At 39.5% G+C, this 8,840-nt stretch overlaps 1 non-coding gene across 1 annotated transcript; it reads left to right on the forward strand.

The window, feature by feature from the left end:
• The first annotated feature begins 7,494 nt into the window (after positions 1-7,494).
• Positions 7,495-7,567, forward strand: Trnaa-ugc (transfer RNA alanine (anticodon UGC)). The gene has a single exon. It is a non-coding gene; the product is annotated as a tRNA-Ala (tRNA).
• Positions 7,568-8,840: the final 1,273 nt, after the last annotated feature.

Consider the following 8,840-nt stretch of genomic DNA (forward strand, 5'->3'; position numbering starts at 1 on the left):
ACTCAACTACATACTCATTTCAGCCTGGATAGTTGCTAAGCTTCCCAGCTATGTTTAAATCTTTGGCTCTTCCTTTCTTATGATAAGGGATAGATACTTCCTAATCTTAACATTGGCCAGGTTATCCACAGCGGTGGCAGATGCCTGTGCAGATTAACTCCTGCATCCCAGTTTCTCCTCACACCTCCCAAGCTTTCAAATACTAGGAGAATAGAAAGCCACTTGAATCATCCATACTCACTTCTAGAGAAACATAGACTCTGTTTGTCATGTCCACAATATTCTTCATATATTTACCACCAATGCCAAGCATCATGACAGAATCATAGCCTGTACAACCAGATTAGAGCGTGGTTGACCCCCTGTATTTTACAGATAAAGGACTGAGCATAGCCACATAAGTTAAAGGGCTTGTCAAAGGTCAAAAAGTTGGACAATGACGACACTACAATAACATCTTTGTGCATCTTTGTGTATGTGTAATGTCTGTGTGTAACAAATGGTATACAAATCTGGGCTCTTTTCATAGCAACCCTATGAAATAAATATTGTTATTATTCCATTTCAAAGATTAGGAAAAACCAAGGCACAAAGAGGTTAAATGACTTGCTCAAGGTCCCATACTGGGAAGCCCAGGCAGTTTGGCTCTTAATCACTAGGCATTTAATTTACTTTGGTGAATGTCAAAACAGCTCATTTCGCATCATCCAAAAGTAAGTCTGTTCCAGCAGGTGCATAGATTGCCTGGAGACTGGCTAAGCATGCTCTCCATCACCAATCAACACATCTTGGTTTCGAAAATAGTCCTCACACTGGAAACAGAAACATTCTCTCCACACATTCACCCACCGAGCTTTATTTGAATGTGAACTCCTCTGTAAGGACAAATAGAAAAACTCTCACTCTCTTCCCCTCAGGGAAACAAAATGAACCAGAAGGTTACAGCAGATTTTTGAAAATCACTACATTCTGTCTGCTCTGCTCACAATATGTTTCTATAAGCTCCCTTCTGGCCCCTAGTGGGATTCCAGCATTTCCAAGGGCAGGATGCAGCGTAAACACCTTTGCATTTAACAGATTTGTTCTGCCTCCCCTATTCGCCTGTGGCTGCCTTTTGCTTTTCAAGAGCCTCTGGGATTGAAGCATCAAGCCGGGCCCGGGAGGCAAGGCACACAGCAAATGTAAATCGCAGTCCTCTACCGTTCAGGGGCTGCCCTTGTCAGGTTCTTCTTGAGCCTGTCACACAGTGGCTTCCCACAAACAGGTCTCAATGGCCACTGGGACCTGGAGAAGAATGACCCTATTATCAGCTGGTAAGAGCATGAGAAAACTCAATGAGCCCTCAGTACCTGGAGAGATGCAGCGAAGCCCTTGGCACCTGGGATATGCACCACCTCGTCTTAGGTTTTCATTATGCCAGCAACTCAGTATCAGAGATATTTGCTTCCAGGAATGTGACAACGGAAGCACACCAGAGAAATATGTTTCTATGACTTGCCCATTGCCTTAATGAATTTGTGTTTGTAAGTTCTGAGGGGAAAAAACATTAATATTATCTTCCCCTAAGACAATCCAACCAATTTGACAGGAACAACTATTTACACCATGGGAGCATTTACTGGCCCCGAAAAGTCTGAAGTGGTTTGAAGTGATTTTGAAGGGGTTTTCAGAGATGCAGTGCAAAGACCCTGAAGTGTATTAAAGGAAGCAGATGTCAGGTGTGGAATTGTCTGTCTCTGCATGCCCACCCAAGGAGCCAGAAAAGGTTCTGCTGTTTTATTTCCTATAAATGCACATCTCCATTTATCTTCAGGAGAAGAGGGTGCATTTAAAAGTTGAAAAATCACCGGCACATACAGTGTAGGATTGTGGGGAAAAACCAAAATAAGTTAAAGATGGATTGATAAAATAATGTAAGGGTGTTAGAAAGTGAATGGTGGTTCCCCCTAAAATTTGTATGTTGAAATTTTATTCTCCAATGTGTTGGTCAATTTTTTGACACTATACTAAATGCTTGAACTAGGCTACTTATGATGAAAAAGTTTATTTAGCTCAAAGTTTGGGAGTAAATTGGGAGAATTTAAGTGAGGGTTAAAGAAGATATATAAACTGGTAGAACATTTGCCTAGCAGAAGGTCCAAATGGCATGGCACAGGCTCAGTGACAGCCACCCCTTAGCTGCATCACCTCATAGCAAACAGCAATGGTAGATGTATCTGTGAAGCCAAGCAGGAACAGAGAGAGCTGGGTGGGGCCAAGCTTGCTCTTTTTATAACAACCTCTCAGGAGAACATAAGGAGTCACATGAGCACTACCTTCCAAAAGTATGTCCCCAATGACCTAAGGACCTCCCACTATGCCCTACCTCTCAAGATTCCACAGCATCTCTTAATACCACCACCCTAGGACCAAGCTGCAAATCATAAGAAACTTTGGGGGAACAGAGTTAAACTACATCCAAAACAGCACAGAATGCATTAGGTGGGGCTTTGGTAAGTTATTAGGTCATGATAGGAGAGCCTTTATTAATGGTATTAGTGACATTTTAACAAGAGACTCTTGAGAGCACCCTCACCCCCTTCTTCTTAGAGGTTACAGTGAGAAAGCGCCATCTGTGAACCAGGGAATAGTGGGCCCTTATCAAATACTAAATCTACTGATATCTTGTTCTTGGAATTTCCTAGCTCGAAAACTGTGAGAAATGAATTTCTGTTCTTAGTAAACTACCTAGTCTATGGTATTTTGTTATAAAAACATGAATTAACTAATACAAGAGTCCTCAAAGAGAAGTAATGAACAGAATTTCTTTTTTGGGTAAGTATATTAAGTGTCTTCCTTATTATTTATTATGTTACAGATTTGGATCATTATGTTAAACGTTCTGGGTTGTCTATAAATAAGATTCACTGTTTTATTTTATTTTCCTCTCAAGTTATCATTTATATTTGAAATGTGCATTTTGGTCAGGGTGCCATCTACATACACTGTGGTTCCTTGCTCGTTCAAGGTAGCTTCCCAGGTTCTTTTTTGTATAGAGGAGGTCACAGAGTGGATGAGTGGCCAAGTGAGGACCAGATGGTCCAGCCCATAGGACTCTGTCCAATCAGAGGGTGGTGATGGCAAAGCTAGTCAGACTGGCTCCCTCCAAAGTTTGGACTGGAGAACCTGGTGGTCTGGCCTATGCTGACCATTGGAGTGACCTTGTTCTCCTGCTTTTCCTTTTTTGGTTGCAATACATGTCTATATTTAACATAAGCTTTATTTTTTTAATGCTAGTGTACTGCAGCCAAAACACCTAAAGGAATACAATATAAAATAAAATCAATAAGCAGAAAATCATGGCACATGCCTATAAAACCAGTGACTCAGGAAGCTGAGACAGGAGAATCACAAGTTTAAGACCAGCCTCATCAACTTAGTGAAACCCTGTCTCCAAATAAAACAATTTTAAAAGGGTCTGCACATGCAGTTCAGTGGTAAAGTACCCTTGGTTTCAATCTCCAGTACTGCAAAAAAAAAAAAAAATTAAGTTAAATAAATAAATAAATAGATAAACAAACAAATAAACAATATACCCTTTAAGTAGGTGAAGTCCTGGATTTTGAGATAGGTCCCCCTAAGTTTCTTAGAGCCTCATTAAATTGCTGAGGCAGGCTTTGAACTTGTGACCATCCTGCCCCAGCCTTCCAAGCAGCTGGGTTTACAGGCGTGCACCATGGCACTGAGCAGTTTTTTCACCATTTTTATCCTCTCTCACACACATGTGTGTCCTCTCTCCTTCTCCTCCTCCTCCTTCTTCTAATTCCATGTATTTTTTTAAGATTAGGTCTCCAAAACTTAACATTCCCTTCTTTCCTCTTGTTCTTCAAGGAGAGTACTCCCAGTAGGGATTGAGATTTAATAAACTATAACTTCAACAAGTCTTAGATGTTTGTAAAATCTGGTTCTTTAAATCAAGCTGTATTGGCTCTATGCCATTCAATAAAGTGTTAAATTTGGTTTTCCATATTCTACACAATTCCACAAATACTAATATGATTCCAATCTGTTCAATAGGGAATGCTAAAATGGATGAGACAGGGCCCCAAGTGCCATTTAGCTTACAATCTTGGAGAAAGAAAGAACATATAGAAAAATGTCACTCCAGGAAGAATATGACTGTGCCATCATAAAGAGGGAGACCCAGAAGGACACAAGGTCTGGCATAGGAGATAACGATCTTTGGCCCCAACCATTTTTCTCTGTTCTCATCTCCTATTCTCTTTCTATATATCTTTTGAAATAAAAGTGCTTCTGTTTTCAATTCTTTTCACCTTGCTTTCCAGCTTCCCAAATCTACTGTAGAACCCTGCCTACCTCACCACTTGCCTGTGCTCAAAAGTCTGCCTTTCCCAAACACCCTATTTCACCATTTCACCCTGTGTCAGCCATGTGTTGGGCAATGTCATCTATTCAAATAATCTACAGTGAAGTGCAAAGACTGGTGGAGTTTCCTGGCCCTATCCAGTATATTCACTTTGCAATGGCAATTCGCTTAAGTCAGAAAATCTCAAATCGATAGAAATATTTTACCTAAAGATCTTTAAAAGCATACACTTTTTTAAAAAAAATGCTAGGGATTGAATACAGGACCTCATATCTGCTAGGCAAATGTTCTACCAGTTTATATATCTTCTTTAACCCTCACTTAAATTCTCCCAATTTACTAGCAATGCCCCACACATACATTCACACAAAATCTCTGCCAGAAAAATGCACATTTTAGGAAACTGTATTGCAAAACTCCAAAGAGGTAGTTAGCAAATCTAATTAAACATAACTAATGAGCAGTAAGTTCCCATGCCATTTTCAAGTAAAAATTCAAATCCACGTAACGAGAACTTTGTGACCTCCTGTCACTGATTAACAAATTACCTGAACACTTGGTTGTTTAAAACAATAATAAACCTTTATTATCTCACAGATTCTGTGGGTCTGGAATCTGAAAGTGCCTAAGCTGGATGGTTCTGGCTCAGGGTCTCTCATGAGGACCTGGTCACATTATCAGCCAGGTCTATGGCCTTCTGAAGTTGTCTGAATGTGGGCTGGGGATGTGGCTCAAGCGGTAGCGCGCTCGCCTGGCATGCGTGCGGCCCGGGTTCGATCCTCAGCACCACATACAAACAAAGATGTTGTGTCCGCCGAAAACTAAAAAATAAAAAATAAATTTAAAAAAAAAAAAGTTGTCTGAATGTTGACTGAAGCCAGGCTTGACTAAGGCTCACTTACATGGCTACTGAGTGAGGCCAGGTATTACAGAAGGCTGCAGTGCCTCCTCATGATCTCTTATGGTTTGGATGTGGTGTCCCCCAAAAGCGCATGTAGGGGAGATGCAAGTAGGTTCCAAGCAGCAATGATTGGGTTGTAAGAGTCTTAACCCCATCAGTGATTTAATCCCCTGATAGGGAGTAACTGAGTGGCAACTGAAGTTGTGTAGGGTGTGGTTTTGGTTATGTATTTGTATCTGGCAGGTGGACTCTCTCTCTCAGCTTCTGATCACCATGTGAACTGTTTCCTTCCGCCACACTCGTCTGCCATGATGTTCTGCCTCACCTTGAGCCCCCAAGGAATGGAGCTGGTCTTCTATGGACTAAGACCTCTGAAACCATAGGCCCCTAAATAAACCTTTCGTCCTTTACAGTTGTTCTGGTTGGGTCTTTTAGTAACAGAGACAAAAAAGCAAACTAAACCTCTCTGCAGGATTCCATCAGGTTCTCTTGACATGCTGGGTTTCCTGGATTGAAGGACCCAGCAAGAGCAAGGCAGAAGCAGTGATGCTTCATATGACCTGGATTTGAGAGTAATTCTTCATAATTTGCTCCACCTTTTCTTATATAGAAGGGAGTGGAAGGTGTGAAGGGAGGCCTCTTCACTTTTTGAAAAGGAGGACTATCAGAGAATTCACGGGTACATTTAAAAGCCATCAGAGCTTCCATGCCCCCTTCTTCCATTGACCATATGGAATAAATACTCCAGTGAGTCAATATTTTAAAATATTATTTATATTTTAAATATCCCTGGGAGCAACATATGGTTTCCAATTATTTGTGTCTAATTCCTTTCTCTGATTTTTCATAAACTTTCTCCATTCCACATTATACAGTATTGTTCAAATATAAATCTTCCAAGTAATTTGGGATTCTACTATATAGCCTTGCTGCTACTGAATTGACATCCATAAAATCTATTTTAATTCATTTGTATGTAGCTAAGTAAAACATTTTATGAGACACTGGATCAAACATCTGTTCTATTTCTTTTGACTACTACTTTAGTAATTGAATTATTTTCAGAAAAGGCAATCAAATTAGTTTCTCATAATTATAGACTGTTTACTATTCATATTTCATGTTCCTTACAACACTTAAATGGGGATGGTTGTTTTTCTACATTTGTTCTGTTATTTTGCTAGAAGCTAAAGCAGTCTTTTTTACCCAAGTGACCTGATTCATTGAAGTCCGCTTCTTAGGAACAAGGACAGAGTGTTTATCTTATTGTTCCAAAACTGATGGTATATTTCTCTCCAAGCTTACCAAGCTTATTGATTTGTGCTGCTGAGAAACAATAGCAGGTGTCTGCAGAAAATGTTAGTTTAAGTGAAGGAAGAGTCCACTGAGCAAAAACCATGGAGATCAACGTAGAAATCATCATTTCCTCCCCTCAGTTGCAGAAACTGGATTAACAGAATAACAAAAGTCAGTCCATGTATTTAGTTAGGTCAAACAACCTTCTGTTTTAGTGAAAAATTAATCATATCAGTTTAATTGATTCAACCTAAAAGTAGTTTTTCTGTTTTGTTTTGTGGTGCTGGGGATAGAACCCAGGGCCTTGTGCATGCGAGGCAAGCACTCTACCAACTGAGCTATATCCCCAGGCCCACAAGTAGTTACTGTGTTTCTAGAGTGTGTCCATAACTGAGTTAAGATTTTCAATGTCCAAAACTCTGAAAATATCATGGTTATCAAGCTTTTCTCAAAATAAAACTAGTAACCACATCCGACACAGCTAAGTAAGTCCTATTGAACATGATCTTCCTGCACATAACAGCTATTAACTGTGCTAAAATAACATACAATAAAATACTGACCTAAGGGCACATAGAGTGAAAAACTTTGGAAAGAGAAAAATTGGAAGAAACCAGCACTGGACAGTCGTGCTTATAATTTTTATGATTTTGAACTTGAAAGTAGAATGAAGGTAGTGCCACGTGAATTGACTAGAACTTTGACATAAAAATTCTTGTATTTATGACATATTTCAAGTCAGGAAAAAAAATCAGACAGTGTTCATTACAATCGCATACAGTGGAAAGTGAGGGGAGTCTCAGGAAAAGAGAATAAGAGCTGTGACAGAGCCTGGTTTAAGTGTGTCCCCCAAGGTTCATGCTGAGGAAGCGTAGTCCCCAGTGTGGTGGCCTTGGAAGGTGGAAGCTTTAAGAAGTGGGATGTAAGAGCTGGTGGTATAGCTCAGTTGGTAGATTGCTTGCTTTGCATGCACAAGGCCCTGGGTTCAAACCCCAGCACCACCAAAAAAAAAAAGAAGTGGGATGTACATAGTACAAGGTAATGAGGTCACTGTGGGATGGATAAAGTTCTCTTAGGACCCCAGTTAGTTCACACAAGAAGGATGTTATAAAAGAACAAGTATACTGTTCTCCCTGCTCTCTGTCCTCCTGTCTTGTCACATGATCTCTCCATCTCACATACTCTCCTGCCATGATACAGAAAAGGGGCCCTCACCAGAGCTGACACAAAGCTGTTTAGATGTTCAGTCTCCAAAACCATGAGCTAAATAAAGCTCTTTTCTTTATAAAGTGCCCATCCTCTGAGATTTTGTTATAGCAATAGAAAGTGGACTCATTCTACACCAAGTTATATACATGATCTCTGCCAAAATCTCCAGCCTCCCTGGGAAGGTAGCATGAGAGAATCAAAGCAGTGCAGCTGTGTAAAATTAACTGAAGTACAATTTGAGCTGCCACCAAAAGTGAGTTCTAAGTCCCAGCAAATAAATTGTCTGAAAGCTGCAGGTGGTATGTGCCTGTAGTACCAGCTACTTAGAAGATTGAGACCAGAGGACTGCTTGAGCCCAGGAGTTTAAGGCCAGCCCCGGTAACACAGTGAAACCCCAGTTCTAAATAAATACCTCTCCTAATAGGAATATAGCATCACCCAGGATCTAGCAGAGCCAAGATTTTATACAATACAATAAATAATGTCTACAATAAAACCAAAATTAATTGACATTCAAAGGAATATATGACTTATCCTTAAGAGAAAAAAAACAATAAGATTATTGGGGAGAAAAAAACAATAAGATTATTATGACCCGAACATTGCAATTAGCAGACAAGAATTATAAAACACTTTGTTATAGTTATGCTGGAGAAAGCAAAGAAATATATGTTCACAATGATAGGGTTTTTCAACAGTGAAATATAAACAATAAAAAAGAACCAAATGAAAATTCTAGAATGAAAAAATACAGTTAAAACATGAATATGTTAACAACAGAATGGAAATAATGGAGATAAGAATCAGCAATTTAAAGACCAATCAATGTAAACAAGTAAAACATGATAAAGAAAAAATTAACAAGTGGACAGAACTTTAAGGACCTGAAGACAACATTAAATGTCTAACAGATGCAAATAAAATTGAAGGAGAGATAAGACAGTTTTTAGTATTCAGTTTATTAAAGAAACAATACCCCAAAACTTCCCAAAATTTGGTGAAAGACATAAATGTTCATATTTAGGAAGCTCAGCAAAAACCCAGGCAGGACATATACAAAGAAAACCA

This window comes from Marmota flaviventris, chromosome 7 (genome assembly GCF_047511675.1).
Source record: "Marmota flaviventris isolate mMarFla1 chromosome 7, mMarFla1.hap1, whole genome shotgun sequence".
In the NCBI taxonomy this organism is placed as follows: domain Eukaryota; kingdom Metazoa; phylum Chordata; class Mammalia; order Rodentia; family Sciuridae; genus Marmota; species Marmota flaviventris.